The following is a 20,976-nucleotide window of genomic DNA, read 5'->3' on the forward strand; positions in this document are numbered from 1 at the left end:
TCGTCCGATTTAATGTAAATGGTGCACCAAGGACTTTGGGAGCTATATCTAAATTTGGACCGATTTTCAGGAAACTTAACATACATCATTCTTAAATCTTTCGATTTGCACGAAATTTGGCACAGCGTAATGAATGAGGTCTAGAATGATGTGTGTTAAGTTTCCAGAAAATCGGTTCAAATTTAGATATAGCTGTCATTTATATTTTCGTCCGATTTAATGTAAATGGTGCACCAAAGTCACTTAATATCCTTCGGTATGCACGAAATTTGGCACATCGTAATGAATTAGGTCTAGAATGATGTGTGTTAAGTTTCCTAAAATCAGGTTCAGATTTAGGTATAGCTTCAATATCTGACCAAATGAAAATTTAGTATCGGTTGCAGAATGACATGCTTATGGATCTAATTCCATTTTACTGGTCCTTTAGAAATGCGACGCCTGTTAGGATTCATCTGTTGAATATACCCAAAGTGGTGAAGGGTATCATATAGTCGGCCCCGTCCGACTTTACTACTTTCCTTACTGCTTGAAATAAGGTTACTGTTGGAGAGGTGTATTGATGTAGTTTTGAAATCTATTCTTATGGTTACTAAATGATACGATTTGAATTTTGGGTAAACCGATAGTGCTGAGATCCTGAAATATTGAGTTAGGATCATTCTTGGGGTGTTGGATTGGGATATGTAGGTAGTTTTGGAAATGTGCACTAATGAGTACTAAGGTACAATTTAAATTGTGGGTAAAGCGATGGAATTGGAATTCTGAAATCGGGACACAAATTGTTCCTTCATTGGATGTATGATATAGGTGGTTTTTAAAAATGCATATGAAGTTTGCAAGGAGCTTTGGAAGATTGCACTAATGTGTACTAAGTGGTACCCAATGTAGATTTGAACCGATAGGGCTGGAATCTTCAAATTTGATTTTAGAATCACTGTTGGGGTGTAGGATTGGACTATGTAAAAAGTTTTGAAAATTCATACTAATGTATTCTAAATGGTATAAAATTTAGTGAAGGATACATAGATCAAGCTTGAATATGTCCAGATTTTGCAAGCCTTCGAACCAAATTCTTAGATGTGAATGGAAATTGCTATAGGACCTCACTGAGAATATTGAATTTGTAGAAGTATAGGGAGACCAATTTCAAGAGCCCCAGCATGGGTCAACATTTTGAAAATTCGTTAATCCAATGTCCATTGCCAGCATAAGATTTCAATCCCAGCAAGAAGACAATACACCTTGACCTCACACATCCTTAGGTCTTTAGGTGATTAAATTTTCAATCACCCCTATGCGTCATCATATCTAACTCCAATAAGTTTAAAAAAAGTCTCAGAAATACTCACAATTTGCAATTTATGTTTGCATAATAATCATACTATAACACTTGACAACATTTACCTGTTGATGGACACATCCTAGATAATCATATTCAACGCTTTGTAAAAAAATATACCCCAAGACATTTCAAATAGAGACATTAGTCCCATTTTAAAATACGTACAACTAAATATTCACTCCTTTAGTTTTGATGATTCATAAAAAGTATTCTGTAGAAAAAACGAACAACATAATTTGAAAATGCATCGAATTTAAGTGCAATAAAATGCGGGACATTATTGTGTGATAGATATGCGGTCTTCTGAACGCAATGCTAAGCAAAATGACGGCCATCACAAAATATACACATATTGTCATTTTTAGTATCTTCTCAGTGCTTCCAAATGATCAGCAGTCAGGCATTTGTCAACGTTCTAAGCGTATTCTGAGGCATTCATTTGAACAAAAAAAATGTTGCATTTTTGCAAATAAAAGCAAAAAAAGTGTTGATCACTTACCAAATGTGGTGGATGTGGATATATTGTAATTTATGTAAGAAGTATAAAGTCCATAACCGAATGAATAATACCGAATATAAAACTAATGCAAATGCTATAAATATTCGTAGATAAATATGTATATGTGTAGCATTTATTGTCTGACTGTATTAGGAATGCTGATTGTTTTGGTTTTTTATTTTATTTCTTTTATTCCATATTGGGTGGAGGAATTAAACGACAAAATGTGAGAACACAGTGAATACAATGGAAATATTTGTATAGAATGGTCGACATATTTATTATAGAAAAATCTAGAATCTAGATTTTTATACCGAGGACTAATACAAGGTCTCAGTAAGTGAGATAAATAGGAAGGATTTTATCTAACTACGATCAGTAGAAGATCTTCTCACTTGTAACTTACTTAAAAAAAATTAGCGTGAAATTAGTTTTCAATACGAGTTCTGGTCAAAAAATATGCATTAAGATCTGGTCAAAATCAGATCTTAATTATCCTGTGCACCACTCAGATATAGTACTCTGGAATATTCTGCCTCGAATATTGTTTTATCTACCCAACTAAACGCTTTCCTTCCAACGATGTCTTCAGTGTTGGGAAGTGGAAAAAATCGGCGAAGGACAAGTTCTGTGAGTACGGTGCTTGAGATATGATAACGGTTTTGTTTTTGGACAAAAACTCATGATTCATTATCTTCACTGATTCAATGTTTTCATCGGATTTGGACCTGCTCAGGCGAGCAGGAAGATCATGAAGACAGTATCCGATTTTTAAGAATTTTGATGGCTAGAGGCCCAATTCCAACCGAAATGACTGTGATATTCCGTGGTATTAAAAAAACAGTATTTAAAGTAGTAAAGTCGGACGAGGTCGACTATAAGATACCCTTCACCACTTTGGGTAGATTCAACAGATGAATCCTTAAAGACGTCGCATTTTTAAAGGACCAGTAAAATGAAATTGGATCCATAAACATGTCATTCTGCTACCTATACAAATTTTTTTATTTTGTTAGATATAGAAGCTATATCTAAATCTGAACCGATTTCAATGATTTCAGGAAACATAACACACATCATTCTAGACCTAATTCATTACGCTGTGCCAAATTTCGTGCAAACTGAAAGATATTAAGGGACTTTGGTACACCATTAACCTTAAATCGGACGAAAATATATGTGGCAGCTATATCTAAATCTGAACCGATTTTCCAGAAACTTAAAACAATTTCGTGCAAATCGAAAGATATATAGGGACTTAGGTGCACTACTTATATTAAATCGGACGAAACTATATATGGGAGCTGTATCTAAATCTGAACCGATTTTCAGGAAACTTAACGCAAATCTTTCTAGAATTAATTTATTACGCTGTGCCAAATTTCGTGCAAATCGAAAGATATATAGGGACTTTGGTACACCATTTAAATTAAATCGGACGAAAATATATATGGGAGCTATATCTAAATCTGAACCGATTTTTCTCAATTTCAATAGGGTTTGCCCTTGGGCCAAATAAGTGACCTATGCCAAATTTCATGCAAATCGGATCATAAATGCGACCTGTACTTTGTTCACATCAATACAGGGACGGACAGAGGGACATGCGTAAATCGACTCAGATAGTTATTCTATGCATATTCTCTATCTCGTTTCCTTTTGCCTATTACAAACATATGCACAAAGACATAATACCCTGTACCACAGTGCGGTGAAGGGTATAAACATTTTCAATATAGTTTCATGTTTTGATATAAATGTTCCACCTTGTCATGTTGTCAATTTGATACTTTACAGAGGGTCCACGTAAGAGTGCCAAGTGATTTTAGATATTTTAAATGCTTATTTATAATACAAAGTTCAGTCCGATCGGAAGTAAACCACTAAGGTGAAGTGTACATATGTCGATTAGACATGTCCGTCTTAGGGATAAGTAAATCGACTTTCGAATAATCGATTAATCGACTTTTTGTATTGAAAAGTCGAAGTCGACTTTCGATTTTCTTCATAAATACTTGTTTTTTTATGACAAAGGTCAAATTGCCCAAAATTGCACTTTTCGGAACTTTTCATTATCTGTTCACAATAATTTATATAAAAAATCAAATTTTTAGTCGATTTTGGAGAAGTCAGTAAAAGTCGAAAAGTCGACTTTTTAGTCAAAGGCAAAAATCGAAAAGTCAAAGAATCAATTTTTTGGTCAGACCAAAAATCGAAAAGTCTAAAAGTCGACTTTTGCGCTCGACTACGTATCCCTAGTCCGTCTGGCTGTTGTCTGCAAGAGGCTAGCTATTTCAGATAGAGCTTCTAAATTTGTCACACATTATTACTCCTAGAATGTTGGGTATTGAAAATGGATCTTCGTACGAAAAATTATCAATATTAGCCAACTTTTTACCATATAGACCCCACAAAACGGTACTCATCACACTCTATCAGATAGCCCCCATATAACGCTACCCCCATTATTCTGTATTTTGAGAGGTTGATCGATTGATCCACATTTTGGATATCCCCATATAAAAATCATATGTCAAAATTTCAGGATTATATCAACATTTGTACACATAAGTACAAATTACCATTACAACCCAATAGAAATATTATTTCCCAATTTCAAAATTCCAGCATTATCTGTTCATCCAAAATAGAAATTTAGTATAATTCTACATACCCCAATCCTACATCCCAACAGTGATTCTGACAACAAATTTTAGGATTCCAGTTCTATCGGTTCACCCAAAATTCAAATTGTACCAAATTTAGTACTATTTAGTACACGTAAGTACACATTTCCAAGCCTACATACGTACCGCAATCCTACATCTCAACAGTGATCCAAAACTCCTAAATTCAGGATTCCAGCTCTATCGGTTTACCCACCATTCAAATTGTACCAAATTTAATGTCATTCAGTACCCATAAGTATGAATGTTCAAAACTACATCCATACCCCAATCCTACACTGCAAAAGTAGTTTTATTTCCGAATTTCATTGTTCTAACTCCATCAGTTCATCTGAATTCAAATTGTACCAATTATAGCATAATTTAGTGCTTATGTGTACAAGTAAAAAAAAATCAAAACTTCCCACATACCCAAATCCTACGCCCAAACAGTGATCCTTACTCCAAATTTCAGGATTCCAGCCTATTGATAAATTCAAAATATAAATTGTACCAAATTTAGTACACTTAAGTACGGAATTTCCCAAACATACGTCAATTCTACAATGCAATTCTAGTCTTATTTCAAAATTTCAATGTTCCAGCTCTAATGGTTCAACTATATTCAAATTGTACCAAATTAAGTACACATTTTATCACATTAGTAGATATTTTCAAAATTTCCTAGATACCCGATACTACTCCATAACAGTAATCCTAACTCCAAATTTTGCGATTCCAGCCCTATTGGTCCACCCAAAATTCAAATGATACCAAATTTAGTACACATAACTACGAATTTCCCAAACTACCAACATACCTCAATTCAATACTCCAACATTAATGTTATTTCTAAATTTCAGTGTTTCAGCTCTATCGGTTCACCCAAATCCAAATTGTACAAAATATAGTACCGTTTAGTACGTTCGTACAAATATTCAAAACTACCTATATATCCCAATCCTACACTCCGACGGTAATATTATCTTCAAATTTCAGGATTCCAGCTCAATCCATTCCTCCAAATTCAAATTGTACCAAATTTAGTACCGTTTAGTACTTTTCGTATAAATGACTACACACTTTCAAAACCACCTCCTAATATGGACCTTACTTCTCAATATTGATTCGCATTACAAATTTCATGTTTTAGCTCTAACTATTAACGTGCTACGAAAATGTAACAAATTTAGTACTTATTAGTACTTTTCGGATACTTATAGTTCGAATGTCCAAAAAAAAACCCCATTGCTACATCTATTCTACACTCCATCCGTAACCCTAATTTCCAATTTAAAGCTCTACCGGTTCGCCAAATTCAAATTGTACCACATTTAGTACTTTCCGTGCTAGTTCTAGTAAGAATTTCCAAACAGTCAACCCTATCTGACAGCTTTGGATCAAGAGCGACCCTCACCCCACATTTTAAGATTTTAGCTTCAGCCGTTTCGTCTGGACGTTGATGTATCGTTAAGTGAGTCAATCACTTTACTCTTTTATTAGTATAGATAATAATCTCAATGCCGAACACCAAGCTTCAAATTATATTCACTTGCACATACCAATTATATAAATATTCCAAAACCAACAACTTATCTCAACCATATACATTACACAAACTCCATTCGAATAGGTCACATACAATACAATTTCGCTAATTTAAAGATTCTAACCCCATTTTTATACCCTACACAACTATGTTGTCAGGGTATTATAGCTTTGTGCAGCCCCAAAAGTTTGTAACGCCGCGAAATATTGGTCCTAGACCCACCTTTAAGTATACCGATCGTCATATCTAGCTGAGTCGATCTAGACATGTGTGTCCGTCCGTCCGTCTGTCCATTATAATTTGTAAACACGATACAGGGCACAGTTATGGACCAATCTTCACGAAATTTTGCATGTCGGTAGGGTTCGGCCCAATGAACCCTATTGTTTTTGGAAAAGATCGGTTAATATTTAGGGGATGAAATGGACCAAAAAATTTATTTTTGTCGGTTTTTCTGGTCGCTCCATAGACCGCAATTATGGCCCAAACACCGCGATTTTTTGCATGGAGAAGGAGATCGGGCCAAAGAATATGTATGCCTGTTTTGATAAAGATCGGTCAATATTTAGCGGGTCAAATGGACCCTGACTTTTGTGTGAAAAATGACAAAATTTGTATTATGCACCGTATATATTTACTCCTGAAGGACATAGACCCAAAATGTTGATAGTATATTAAAGAGGAGTGGTTGACGTTTAAATCGATACCAAATATATTGTCGTATTTAGCCGGATGTGGAAGTTACAGATAAATATTTACAGTTGGTTACGTATTCATATATTATTTAGTAACCCATTACCGCACTAAAGGGCGGAAATATAGAGCTGATCGCTTTGAAGTTTTCCATGAGGATCCAGGTATGGTCAAGGACAACGCCCATAATTTTCGGTGGTGATAAGATAGTAGTTTTGGGATAAAGTGGACGAAAACTTATTTTTTTTTTTTTGTGTAATTTGAAGTCGATCTATAGGCCTCAATTGATAGCCGAACTTCACAACCCGAAGGGTGAAGGGAATCTAGACAAGTAATTAGAAATGCTGTACTGAATATTAGTAATATTTGTTGACCTCTAGTCCGTCAATAGGGTGCAAATATCGCGAAATATTGTCCAACCTCAGAACGTAAAACCACAGAAAGTTAGACTTTCGTGGAAGTTGTGTAGGGTATCATATGGTCGGCCCCGTCCGACTATACTGCCCCGCTCACTGGTTTAAAATATGATGTTGAAAATAGTTTTTTAATGTGTTGAGGTACTAATCTCAAGAAATTCTCAATACAGGTCCACCTGGATAATGGTATCCCTTATTTTGAATGTCATAGATACATTTCTGAATGGTGGACAATTTTCAAAATCCAATATAAAACTATTATTACTCACATATTTGTGAAAAAAAATACTTTTTCTAACTGAGCACAATATCGGTTCGATTCATTGAAAAAATATTGTCAACAGGAGTGTTTTTTGTCACAACCATAAAATTAATGTCCACGGCCTGTTTGATGAATCAACAGCAATATTTCTGGGAGTAACTCCATGTGCTGTGCCGTGGCTATGCACAGCCGTTGCTGTACAAACTCAAAGAAACATTTGAATACCAACATTTTTTTGTAACATGACTTTGAATAGATGGTGTCAGGATAATGGCAATGATTTATTTCGGGCAGATTAGCAAGCAAGATTCTCAACATTCTTGTTTCAGATTTCTACATTTGCATGAATGCGTGTTTTGCAATAGTCAGCATTAAAATGTGTATATTAAAAAATTACGAAATTTATTTCCCCCTTTACCACTTATAGACCCTTGTCGCTTGGTTACGAGACCACGTGAAAAGTTTTGCATTGTGTTAAAGCATTTAATGTTTGATTTCCGGTCACTTGAAAACTCTATTTAAGTGCACTTACCGGCTGCCAGCCTGCCTACCCTTTTATTCTGTGATTCGCATTTCCATTCTAAGCGATAATATGGTATGGTACGTGCCCATACACCATTTACTCTCTCTGCCCTATTTGGATTAGTTTGGAACTTCAAATTGCTAATTGTTTGTCAGACTTTTGTTGCAGCAGAAAATTGAAGAGAAAAGCAAATGCTTTATTGAGTGAATGATTTTAATGAAAACATTTTCATTTAACAACAATAATTTATTGTTGAATTAAACTATCCGAAAAAAGGAGGTTTGAACTGTAACAAAAGAAGAAGCGGTAAAATAAAAAAATTAAATATTTTTTGTAAGCCCTGATCGAGGTAGTGCACAGGGAAAAAAGAAATTTAAATAAAGGTCCCTGTTTCTACCTAGCCTCCATCAGCATTTGACCTAGCCTCCATCGTGGGAGGCTTCTGGTGTGGTACGACATTTTCTATATAGCAAAAATGAACTTATTGTAAGGTAATGATCATTTCAAATTATACCAATAAATGTACTATCCTATATTCGGTATTTTATTTTCAAAACCCTCAATAAATTTAAAATGTAATCATCAAATTTGATCCAACCTGAAGCTGAATCTTGATTTTAGCTGTGCAATGTGGATTTGATAGAGAATATTTGCATATTCCTCAGATGGAAGAATTTCACATGATTAGCTATGTAGAAGTTAATTCGCTATGTAGATGTCATCAATAATTGAACTCGACATCATAATCGTAAAGTCATTCGCATACATTACAAGCTCTATGCCGTTCGGTGGTTGTGGAAAATCAGAAAGGTAAAGGTTGAACAGTTCCGAAGAGATCAGCCCACCTTGGAGAACTTCCAGTTTCGCTCTATGGGTGTTCGATTACATATTTCTGAATTCCACATATAATTTATATAATGTTTGAAGAGCTTTAGAAAAATTTATCAAAAAACAAACAAACAAAAAAATGGCTTGATTGACGGTAAATAAGGCCTTCGATAAGTCAAGGGGTACGGTCGGTTGCACGGCCTATTCTCGTTCAGTCCTCTACTTATATATGTGGAAATGGCATGCAATAGAGCTAGGTATTTCCGGAACTAATTAATTCATTGCAACTATTCAGATAAAGGGACAATGGGAACTAGGTCCAGTTCTTAAGTTCCTATAATTAATTTTTCTAATATCGTTCCTTTATTTGATCTTGTCAAGGAATCAACACGGAGCTATGTGAGCGGAAATAAACAGAAAGAACGATGAAAAAGAGAGAGAAAGAGATTCAATAAAACTATCTAGGAGTCGGGACTATATGGAGCAAAGTAACTTTATTAATGAACTAGTTCCTTTTCAAAAAAAAGGAACGAGAAAGATCGTTCCCCTCCGTGATCTAGATTGCCCAATTTTAGCGTAAAATGCTCTGCATTTTACCGATTCCAACTTTGCGTAGGGCTACAGGAAAACGACTTATCATCGCTTGGAAGAGTAACGCCTCAAATGTCATAGGTACTGGAGACAGAAGTGAAATCGTCCTGTGAGGTTCACCTTTGCAGGCATCCTTGTCATGTTTCAAAAGCGGTACCACCCAGCCTACTTTTCAGATTTCAGATACTATGTCGGTGTCCATCGACTATTTGAGTTCTGATGTTAAGTGCTCTATTACAGGTTCATCCGCTTCTTAAGTATGGAAATTCTGTTCGGGTCTAAGGCTTTGATTTGATTATTTAGGGTTCTTAATGGGATCTGCAACATCTTCGTATATGGTGGTGGTACCTTCTCGACTGGGAGGTCTCTTATCCGAAGTAGAACACTCCGCGTCGACCTGGGTGCTCAATAAACTTCGGATTTATCGAACTCACATCGTGAAATGCTTCAATGGTCTATCAAGTTTTTCCTTTTGTGCTCGCATACTAGCCTGTTGACTGCAAGAGTAAGTTGTCTCAGGGGCCGTACGACAAAGTTCATCACGTTTATTGTGATTTGCTGACTCAAAAACCTGGCCTTGGGCCCATAGTTTGGTGATTGGAAAACTTTCTGAAGCCTTTGCAATCAACTCAGCCCTTGGTTGAAGTAATTAGAAAACTCCCTGAAACCTTACTAATCCGCTCAGCCCTTGGTGGTCTATTAACGGAGACCGTACGACAAAGTTCATCAGGTTTATTGTGATTTGCTGACTCAAAAACCTGACCCTGGGCCCATAGTTCGGTGATTGGAAAACATTCTGAAGCCTTTTCAATCAACTCAGCCCTTGGTTGAAGTAATTAGAAAACTCCCTGAAACCTTACTAATCCGCTCAGCCCTTGGTGGTCTATTAACGGAGACGATAATAGGAAGGTCGTCTGATCTGAGGGAAGTGACTAGTTGCAAGGTTACACAACTTATAACACCTGGCCCCACTATCCTCATTCACCATTAAAAATGTTGACGGTATGGACGATAATGCCATAACTCATGACGGATATTGAAATGGACTGTTACTCCATACATTCAATGTAAGGGTCACTAGAATTTTGCTCATGCAATATAGGTGTGTACTGAACCACATATCAAGGCGGTATGTGGTATTAAATGCTGCGTGTACTGCTATTGTGGAGGCTGCGAGGGTATCTCGTACTCCGTCAACGATGATGCCTGAGACACACTTAGACATGTGTAGGCGCAGCATGTCGCAACATAACTCCTAGCAAGGTACTCCTGTATCCGATGTAAATCGCAACGATTTATGGTGAATGATGTTCTGACAGACACTCTAGGTCCAGGGTTTCTCTCTATCCCAGCAGGAAACTAAAGTGTTCGGCGCAGGCATTCTGGGATATAATCCAGCTCTATAAGAAAATGTACTCCACATATTTGCATTTGATGAGGTGGCAGCCTCTGGTCGAAGTCGTCCTTGGATTCAATCCGGTGCATAGAACAGTCCTGGCATTAATAGGGGTTGTACCTCCACAAAGTGAGAACATTATCCGATTTGATCTAAACTCTGCACACCGTAGTAACATTACAAAACCTATTTTGAATCCGAAAATGGCATCTATTGATCCACCCTATATCATATAACAATATTGCTACTATCGTCCACTCCTTCTGGTACCTCCCAGGCAGGATTCAAAATAGGAGTTGGCGTATTGCCATTGTCAACATTTCGAATATCTTTAGATATCATAGGAAACGGATCAAGGGATCTGGTACACATTTTACAAAATGGCATACTAATGGTTATAAGGTTATATGTATAAACCCATTTTAGATCCTTCAAACTTCATGATCAACTCTTAAAAAAAATTATCGTACTTCTATATAAACCTTTTCGATCTTCTATATTGTTTTATTTCGATTTTTAACCCAATATGACACATAGCTACAATTCTAAAAAGTTGTTCGAAAAAAAAACGTTCAGCCACAATATATTCATTCTAATCGTATTCGTTCAATCGGTGAAACTGTCAAACGATTTACATATGGAGTGTTGTGATTTGATGGTGTGCGAAAAATTGTTGTTGTTAGTTTTTTGTTTTTTGCTTTATTTTACATTTCAATATTCGTCGTCGTGTAAATGCTGTTGAATTTGTCCTATTTCTGTCAAATGTAAAATACTTGTACTATTGATTTACAGTTACCTTTTTTAACTATTTTGTTTCAATATGACTCGGTTTATTTGTATGTCTGCAGGTCTGTCGTTTTTGCTTGAACTTCGATTTAAACAAATTGTCTGCCAGTTTAGAGAGGGGTGTTGCAATAGTAGTGCCCGTCTAAAAACCGATTACCATACGGCTGACAAGGTTAAACGGCTAGGCTGGTGGCTATACCATGAAGTTTTTGTTAATTTGAAAAATTAAAACAGTTTTTCTTTTCGGATTTTTGTTTTGAAGGGAAAACAACAACTATCTTGTTTTGTCGAAGATTTATTGGTGCAGAATGTTCCTCTTTTTTTTTGGATTGTATTTTGTGTGTATGACTCATTGTATTAGGCCCATGCTGACATTTTGGTAATGCAAATTTATTCGAAGGGCCAACAAAAAGAACATACTGAAATGTAAAGTTTGAATTTAAAATGAGTTATTTCTTTTAAATTGTGTATTTTTTGGATACTTGTTAAAAATTTGCAATTACATGTTTCTTTATTGAAAGACAAATTTATAATGAAGTTTGAAACTCTTGTGGACTATAAAGTAGTATTAAAATCGAATACTGTATACTGACGAATACACATAAAATGGGAAATATGTAATCTTACGGAAGCCCGAAAAGTGTTATTTAAACAAACATCTTGCTCATAGAAAGCGATGCTATTATACATGACAATGACGTTAACAGACATATTTATATTTTGAAACAAAATAAATATAAATATTTCAAACGAATCCGACAGTTATTCATAAGGTTTATTTATAATGTTTGGTTTTATTCGATATTTATTAGCCTTCGTAGATTTAAAGTTTTCTAAGCAAGGATCGGATAAAAGTGGAAAAGGACGTCGAAAAATATGAATATCGATATCTCGCCTTTAGGGAGCAAAGACCAAATAATAACTCTGACGTTCAAGATGCTAAAATTTAGTTTGATGATGTAACATCCGAGTTGAATTTAAAATTTAGCTTTATGACGTAACATCCGAGTGGAATTTCAAGGAAATTCCCGATGTCTTTCATACTCTTCAAGGACCAATCCACCAAGTAACGACGCTGTCTGTGATCGATCGACTTTTTGGAATCGATTGGGTTATTAGTTTTTGAGTTATCGTGCCCGGCATTCGCAAAAGAGAAAAATGCGTTTAAAGTTTGAGAAGCCCTTTAGGCTTCATTTGATGCTGACACAATAAAGTTCTTGAGATTTTTACATGAATGTTTGTAGGGACATTATTGAATTAGTGTAGATTCGAATTAAATAAAAATAAAGTTTATCCCGAGAATGGGGGGTCCCCTTAAGCGCAAATTGTCCATGCATTTTTGAATTGCAGTCCGGAAATAAGTTTCACCATAACCCCAAAAATGCATTCGTTTTCGAGGTATTCATATTGTAGGACGAAGATCTGAATCAATTCTTATAGAAGACCACAAAATCTTTTTGGAGAAAACCAAAAGATATTTTTATTGAAGACCAGAAGGTGTTCTTCTTGATAAGAAAAGATTTTTATGTTGGACTAGAAGGTAATATTTCAGAAGACCAAAATGTCTTCTTAAAGAAGGACTTCTAATATAAAATCTGAAGATCGGTATGTAGTCTTTAGGGACCATTTCTAAAATCTTATGAGAGGCATTTTTGTAGAAAATTTGGAGGTAAAAAAATCTCGCCTAGTGGAATTTAATGTACTTTTTCAGAAAATAAGTACTCGTGATAGAAGGAGGATATATTTTACAAAAATATTCCTTATTCGAGTTGACTGCAGGAATGCCATCTCAAAAATAAATGAAATATCCGCAAACAAATATATAAAGGTTTTCTACATGCACTTTCAGGTTGGCAGCAAAAAGTCATCAGATCTAACTCAAAAACTTGACATATGTCAAATTTGCCCTTCTGGATTCTAAATACACCTGAAAAGGGTTTTCATCCCCATACGGAATTTTCTCTCCCTCAGACCATGGGCTCGATTTTGAATTGAAACAGGCGACCATTTGGTTCGAAACACTTATTTCAGATTTGTTGGATTCGAGTACAGCTTTCGTTGGATTCGAGCACACACATAATCGATTGCTGATTATGTACGGGCCTAATACGCATAGATCTACGTCAACTTGGGCGATCGTTTGTCCGTCCGTCTTTTAAAATCATGATATAACTCGACATATTTTACTACTCCTGAAATGATTGGTATTGAAAATATCGGCTCTCCTTATAACATTACACACCTACAATTGGTATTTTGAGGCTTTTGGACACGTTTTTACAAAAAGATAGACCTCAACCGAATAGGCTGTAATTTTTTATTTCGGATTCTCATTGATAAACATTGGTCGAAGTTTCAGTGTAGCCCACATAAAATAGTACCCTCCATTACTCGGTAGTTTGAGTTTTTTTTAAGTAATTGGCTGTTTTTGGTACATTGGGATCTCATAGGGTAATAAATATTTCTATAAAAGGCAGTCCCCATATAATGGTATACAATATTCGGTACACCTGTAATATTTTAAAAAGGGTCATTCAATGCTAATATAACCTGGTCCAGAAAATTGTTATAATAGGTCCATGTATTGATATAGCCCTTCAATAAACGCAGCCCCCTATCGTCAGTTTTTTAAAGGTTTTAGCCACATTTTCCCAATGAAGTGGCTGTTATTTGACATTCCCGGATACTGCAGGGTAAAACACATTTCTGCAAAATATTGTCCACGATTTGATATAGGCCCCACCTGATTGTCCTACCCACTTTTGAAACTTGTTTGGAATTTCGGATTCTCGGATATTTCTATGCAAAAAATGTTTAGTATATATTCGCCCATGTGGACTGTGGCTTCACACGCCTAAAAAAATTGTCCAAAATTACATAAAAAAGTCTGGATTAATTTAGTACTAGATATATCCTAGGCTGAGACTAAACTTCTGTTGCAACATCAACTGATAATTTCAAAGTAGTTTTTTTTTGTCAACTATTTTCAGCAATAGACATTGAACTCAATTTCCAAAATTCCGCAACCAAACAAATTAGAAAAGAAAAAACAAATCCCATTTTGTATTTTTGTAAATAGACCACATCCACATGTATCCGCCGCTAATGATGATGATAATCCATCATGATATCATCAATGAAATCAACCATAATAATTACACTTTTTTAATGTCAGTGACAAAGATGACAAAACGCCCGCAAATGGCACATATCGCACAGGCGATCAAACCCCATACCCCATGTGTTTCCGATTTTGGTATTGATATTTCCTCGCTCAAATAAAACCGTTGTTCTTTCTACACCCCCAAATGAGGGTCAGTGATACGTAAAGTTTCCAAAACAAAAGAGGCACGGTCTCTTCTTTTCATATTCGGTTTTGTTTTTAGCTATCAATCTACAATTTATCATCGATTTTTTCAATGGCATTCTAAAGGCAGACTGGCTGGCAAGAAAATAATGGTTATCATTAGATTTTCATTGCCACAATGCAGCGTAAATGGCAATCAATAGCTTTGAAAATTATTTTCTCGTTTTTTGCTTTTTTTGTGTTCAGCAATTCAATCATTTACTAAGGAGTGGAGAACATATATTGGTGGGTAGTTGTTGTCCGAAACATTAATGGTTTAAATTTGAATGTTGTTTTTTTTTAATGCGGTGACATTCATTTCAAAAATTCTTATCTGAAAAACAAACGTACATACATATACAGATGTATTTGACAAATGCATATTCGTTCATTCACAGATCATAAAAAATAGGCATGCGTGAATGTCAGTTGTGCGCACATCATTTGTGGAGAGCACCTGCAACAGCTACAGTGTACAGTGTTTAAAAAAGGAAAACGGATTATTTTCGAATGACTTAAAATGTAAAAGCAGAGATGGCCCGTCAGAAACAGTGACGTAAATGGCCTGCATTTCCGACGTATAATACATACGTCAGAAACGTCGGAAACCTACCCAAAACCATTAGGTTTTTGACAAAACAGCTATTTCCATTAATCAGTTATGAAATTACGTATGTTTTACTCAAATCCATATCAAATTTCAAAATTTTCTTTTCCGATAAGTTTGGAATTGTTTATCAGTTCCAGTAAAGAATAGCCAGATATATATAAAAATGATATATATTGTACAAAATACCTATATATGGTAATGATATTCAAATAAATTACGTTTACTACATTTTATACAGGTATATAACGTTTTCGACGTTTACACTTTTTTGATAGTCGAAAACCTAAAAATTCGTCGCACGGACCATCCCTGTGTAAAATAAATATTGTGTTTTTTTTTTTTTTGTCAAAAGGACCATATCCGCTTCCTGAAATTTTGCATACCCATACACAAGTGGTCCTATGTCCCACATGAAAGATGTCACAATGAATTAAATCACAAGATCTCATATTGTAGACTAGAAGGTAGTTTTCTAGAAGACCAGAAGTACTTCTTGTAATAGACCTGAATGTATTCTTCTAGAAAGCCACTAGGTCTTATCATAGAAGAACAGAAAGACTTCTTTATAGAAGAAGAAGACTTTATAGAAGAGGGCCAGAAGATATTTTTATAGAGATCAGAATTAATTCTTATAGAAGACCAGAATGTTATTCTTATAGAAAACCTCTAATTTAAGACCAGAAGGTCTTCTTATAGAATACCAGAAGGTCTTCTTATTGAAGACCAGAAAATCCCATCCTTTTTGTAGAAGACCAGAGGTTCTTCCTATAGAAGACCAGAAGTTCATCCTATAGAAGACAAGAAGGTCTTCCTATAGAAGACCAGAAGTTCGTCCTATAGAAGAAAGAGAAGTTCGTCCTATAGAAGAACAGAAGGTCTTCTGATAAAAGACCAGAAGAATTTATTATAGAAGACCAAAAGGTCTTCCTATAGAAGACCAGTAGGTAGAAAGTCTTCCCGATATTATTCCTATAGAAGTCCAGAATGTATTCTTATAAAATACCATAAGGCCTTCTTATAGAAGACCAAAAGGTATTATTTTAGAAGACCAACATGTGTTATTATAGAAGACCAGAAGTTCTTCCTATAGAATACCAGAAGATCTTCCTATAGAATACCAGAAGGTCTTCCTATAGAAGACCAGAAGGACATCTATAGAACACCAGAAGGACATCTATAGAAGACCAGAAGGTCTTCCTATAGATGTTCAGAAGGTCTTCTTATAGAAAATCAGATCTGCTTGCCTTATTGTAGAAGAATACCTTCTTATGGAAGATTAGAAAGTCTTATATATAGAAGACCAGAAGGTTTTCCTATAGAAAACCAGAAGGTCTTCCTATAGGAGACCAGAAGGTCTTCCTATAGGAGACCAGAAGGTCTTCCTATAGGAGACCAGAAGGTCTTCCTATAGGAGACCAGAAGGTCTTCCTATAGGAGACCAGAAGGTCTTCCTATAGAAGACCAGAAGGTCTTCATATAGAAGACCAGAAGGTCTTCCTACAGAAGACCAGAAGGTCTTCCTTTAGAAGACCAGAAGGTCTTCCTATAGAAGACCAGAAGGTCTTCCTATAGAAGACCAGAAGGTCTTCCTACAGAAGACCAGAAGGTCTTCCTTTAGAAGACCAGAAGGTCTTCCTATAGGAGACCAGAAGGTCTCCCTATAGGAGACCAGAAGGTCTTCCTATAGAAGACCAGAAGGTCTTCCTTTAGAAGACCAGTAGGTATTTTTATAAAATACAAGAAGGTCTTCCCCATAGTATTCCTATAGAAGACCAGAATGTATTCTTATAAAATACCATAAGGCCTTCTTATAGAAGACCAAACGTTATTCTTTTAGAAGACCAAAATGTCTTCTTATAGAAGACCAAAAGGTCTTCTTATTGAAGACCAGAAAGTCTTCTTAGAGAAGACCAGAAGACTTCTTAGAGAAGAGCAGAAGGTCTTCTTAGGGAAGACCTTATACAGAAGACCACAATGTTTTCCTAGGGAAAACCAGAATGTCTTCTAATAGAAGACCAGAAGGTTTTCCTGGAGAATAACAGGAGATATTTTCATAGAACCACAGCTTTTAGAGAAGTCAGAAAGTCTTTTATAAATACACCCTGTTACAAATGGAAACGGTCTTATATATATATTTTTTATAAAAGACCACCACAACTCGAAATATTCATCGGAGTCCGCATAACTGTACCGCTTCATTTTCGGTATAATAAAGGTTTTATCCGCATTTTGCCACCGAAATGACTTTTATTTGTCATTCCGGAGTATTTCAGTTATTGGATGCTGAGAATTATCCATATAAATCCATATTCTGATATATCTTCCATATACATAAGTGGCTGCAATTTTCTACTCGAAGGGGGAAAGCATTTTTGGAGCCAATTTTCTATGTAGTTCCCTGTTTTGGCATAACCACCATAAAGGTCCCGTCCATTTTCGGTATTTTTTAAGGTATTAGGCAATCTACATGTTTGTGTGTTGTTATAAACGATTTTGACTTATTCTTAAGGTATTTTGAAGATTCACCTTATGGTGTCGGGTGTAAAAGGTACAGCCTGTCCGAACCTAACGACTGTGTTCTTCATATTATTGTCTATATAACACCAAGTTTTTTGTTTTGTCAATGTATTTAAACACTGCAACCTACAATCTAAACTACCAAGTGGCAACAAAAGAGGGCAAAATAAATGCAATTGTAATTGAAAAATAAAAACCAACAACAACAAACACATTTTTCACCATTGGACAAGTTTACAGCAACAACACATCATGATTCTATAGAAAAATTCTCAGTTGTTTTTTTTTTGGTTTTCAAAATCTATTGAATTTTTATTACATTTTCAATACAAAGCTAAACAATAACAACAACAGCAACTATATATGAATATTGTAAGAACAACAACACTTTAATGACTTTTATGTCAGTCATGTTTTTTTGTTTTCAAAATTTTAAATATTGTTTTTCTTGTCTCTTTCTTGTTTGTAGGCTTTAATTTGGAGTCAAGGATGGCCTCTAGTAACACCTATTGGCGAAGTTATACTTCATTTGGGGGGCCTTGATGATAAGCACGTGAAACCTGCCGAGATTTATTTATGTGTTAAACCAGGTGAGTGTCAAAAAAACTATAAAAACTAACATCAAAGTTGTCAACAACCACACTTACAACAATTTACGAAAATAATTTATAAAAATGTAGCAAATAATCAAAACCAGTGAGCGGAGCGGTATAGTCGGACGGGGCCGACCATACGATACCCTACACAACTATAACGGAAATCTAACTTTCTGCGGAATTTCATTCCGAGCCTGGCAAAATTTTGTGATAGTTGCACCCTCTTGCCCGATTAGAGGTCAACAGCACCTCTTCCTTACACTGGCATATTTTCCGAATATTACTAATATTCAGTACAGTATTTCCAATTACTTATCCTGATTCCCTTGACCGTGTGTTGTGTTGTGATGTTCCGTTGTGGCCTATAGGTCGACTCGAAAAAAATAAGTTTTCAGTCCACTTCATCCCAAAATTATTATCTGATCATCACCGAAAATTATAGTCGTTCTCTTCCGCCCTCCAGTGTGGTAATGGGTTACTAAAGAATATCTCAGTACGTAAGCACCTGTAAATATTTAAGTGTATCTCCCACATCCAAGTACATACGACAATATAATTGGTATCAATTTAAAGGTCAACCGCTTCTCTTGGATATACTATCAACTTCTCGGGTCTATGTCCGTCAATAGTAAACATATACGCCATAGAATACAAATTTTGTCATTTTTCTCACAAAAGTCAGAGTCCATTTGACCCGCTAAATAATGACAGATCTTTTTCAAAACAGGCATGCTTATTCTTTGGCCCGATCCCCTTCTCCATGTAAAATTTCGCGATGTTCGGACCATAATTGCGGCCTCTACAGTGACCAGAAAAACCGACAAAAATTAAGTATTTGGTCCATTTCATCCCCTAAATATTAACCGATCTTTACCAAGAACAATAGGGGTCCTCATTGGGCAGAACCCATCCTACATGCAAAATTTCGTGAAGATTGGTCCATAACTGTAGCCTGTATCGTGTTTACAAATTATAATGGGCAGACGGACGGACGGACACACATGTCTAGATCGACTCAGCTAGTCGATCGGTATTCTTAAAGGTGGGTCTAGGACCAATATTTCGCGGCGTTACAAACTTTTGGGGCTGCACAAAACTATAATACCCTGACAACATACTTGTGTAGGGTATTATTAAAATGCCTTTTATAGGCGATCGAAGCCCTGTAATACCTTAAAATGCCTTTTAAGACCACAGAAAATCAAAATGCCTTTTTTAGGCTATAGAAGCCTTTAAAGGCCTTTTTAGACCACAGAAAATTAAAATACCTTTTTTAGGCGATAGAACCCTTTAAAGACCTTAAAATGCCTTTTAAGGCCACAGAAAATCAAAATGCCTTTTTTAGGCGATAGAAGCCTTTAAAGGCCTTAAAATGTCTTTTCAGGAGATAGAAGCCTTTAAAGGCTTAAAATGCATTTTTAGACCACAGAAAATTAAAATGTCTTTTTAGGCGATAGAAGCCTTTAGAGGCCTTAGACAACAGAAAATTAAAATGCTTTTTTTAGAAGCCTTTAAAGACCTTAAAATGTTTTTTTAGACCACAGAAACTAAAAATGCCTTTTTTAGGCGATAGAACCCTTTAAAGGCCTTAAAATGCCTTTTTGGGCGATAGAAGCCTTTAAGGCCTTAAAATGGTTATTTAGAACACAAAACTTAAAATGCCTTTTTTAGGCGATAGAACCCTTTAAAGGCCTTAAAATTCCTTTTTAGACCACAGAAAATTAAAATGCCATTTTGAGATGATAGAAGCCTTTAAAGACCTTAAAATGCCTCTTTTAGGATATGGAAGCCTTTAAAGGCCTTAAATACAAATATTTTGAGAAATATTTATTATTGTGTTATAATTGCTTTTCTCTTGTATTGCAGGTGAAAATAAGTCCGAACCAAAATTGTATGCCATTTGGCGTACACCAACGCTAAATTATATTGCCAAAACTCGAACGATATCAACAACAGCGACAACATCATCATCGCCGGCGTCAACTGTAACGAACGAGTCACCAACTTCATTTTCCGCAGATCCCACCCTGAAAATTGTCTCCTTCGATCCATATGATAATTCTCTGTACCTGAGTCCCATTGCCCTCGAAATGTTGAGTGACGATTTGCCACAACTTCTGCAAAATCTGCTAATTGGTGTTGAGCATAGCATAGAGCGTTTATCGCTCAATCAGCTAACAGGACCATATCATCATCAACAAAACCACCACAACAACAATGTCGTCTCCGACCAAAAACCATCATCGATGGCGAATAAAGAAGCGGCGGATCAAAAGAACACCACCAACAACAATGCAACCACCGGTTCACCAAAATGTATCCTGAGACGCAGTGAGCTGATTACGAAAAACAA

At 35.7% G+C, this 20,976-nt stretch overlaps 1 long non-coding RNA gene across 1 annotated transcript in view; it reads left to right on the forward strand.

Annotated features, from left to right (window-relative positions):
* Nucleotides 1-20,615, forward strand: part of LOC133327319 (uncharacterized) — a 43,917-nt gene extending 23,302 nt beyond the window's left edge. The window contains exons 2-3 of the long non-coding RNA XR_009754223.1: nucleotides 18,497-18,617; nucleotides 20,490-20,615. This is a non-coding gene — a long non-coding RNA (uncharacterized LOC133327319). The remainder of the gene's footprint in view (nucleotides 1-18,496; nucleotides 18,618-20,489) is intronic.
* The last annotated feature ends 361 nt before the right edge of the window (nucleotides 20,616-20,976 follow it).

Source organism: Musca vetustissima, unplaced genomic scaffold (assembly GCF_032173495.1).
Source record: "Musca vetustissima isolate MV318-11 ecotype Yass unplaced genomic scaffold, APGP_CSIRO_Mvet_v1 utg9339, whole genome shotgun sequence".
Taxonomy (NCBI): Eukaryota; Metazoa; Arthropoda; class Insecta; order Diptera; family Muscidae; genus Musca; species Musca vetustissima.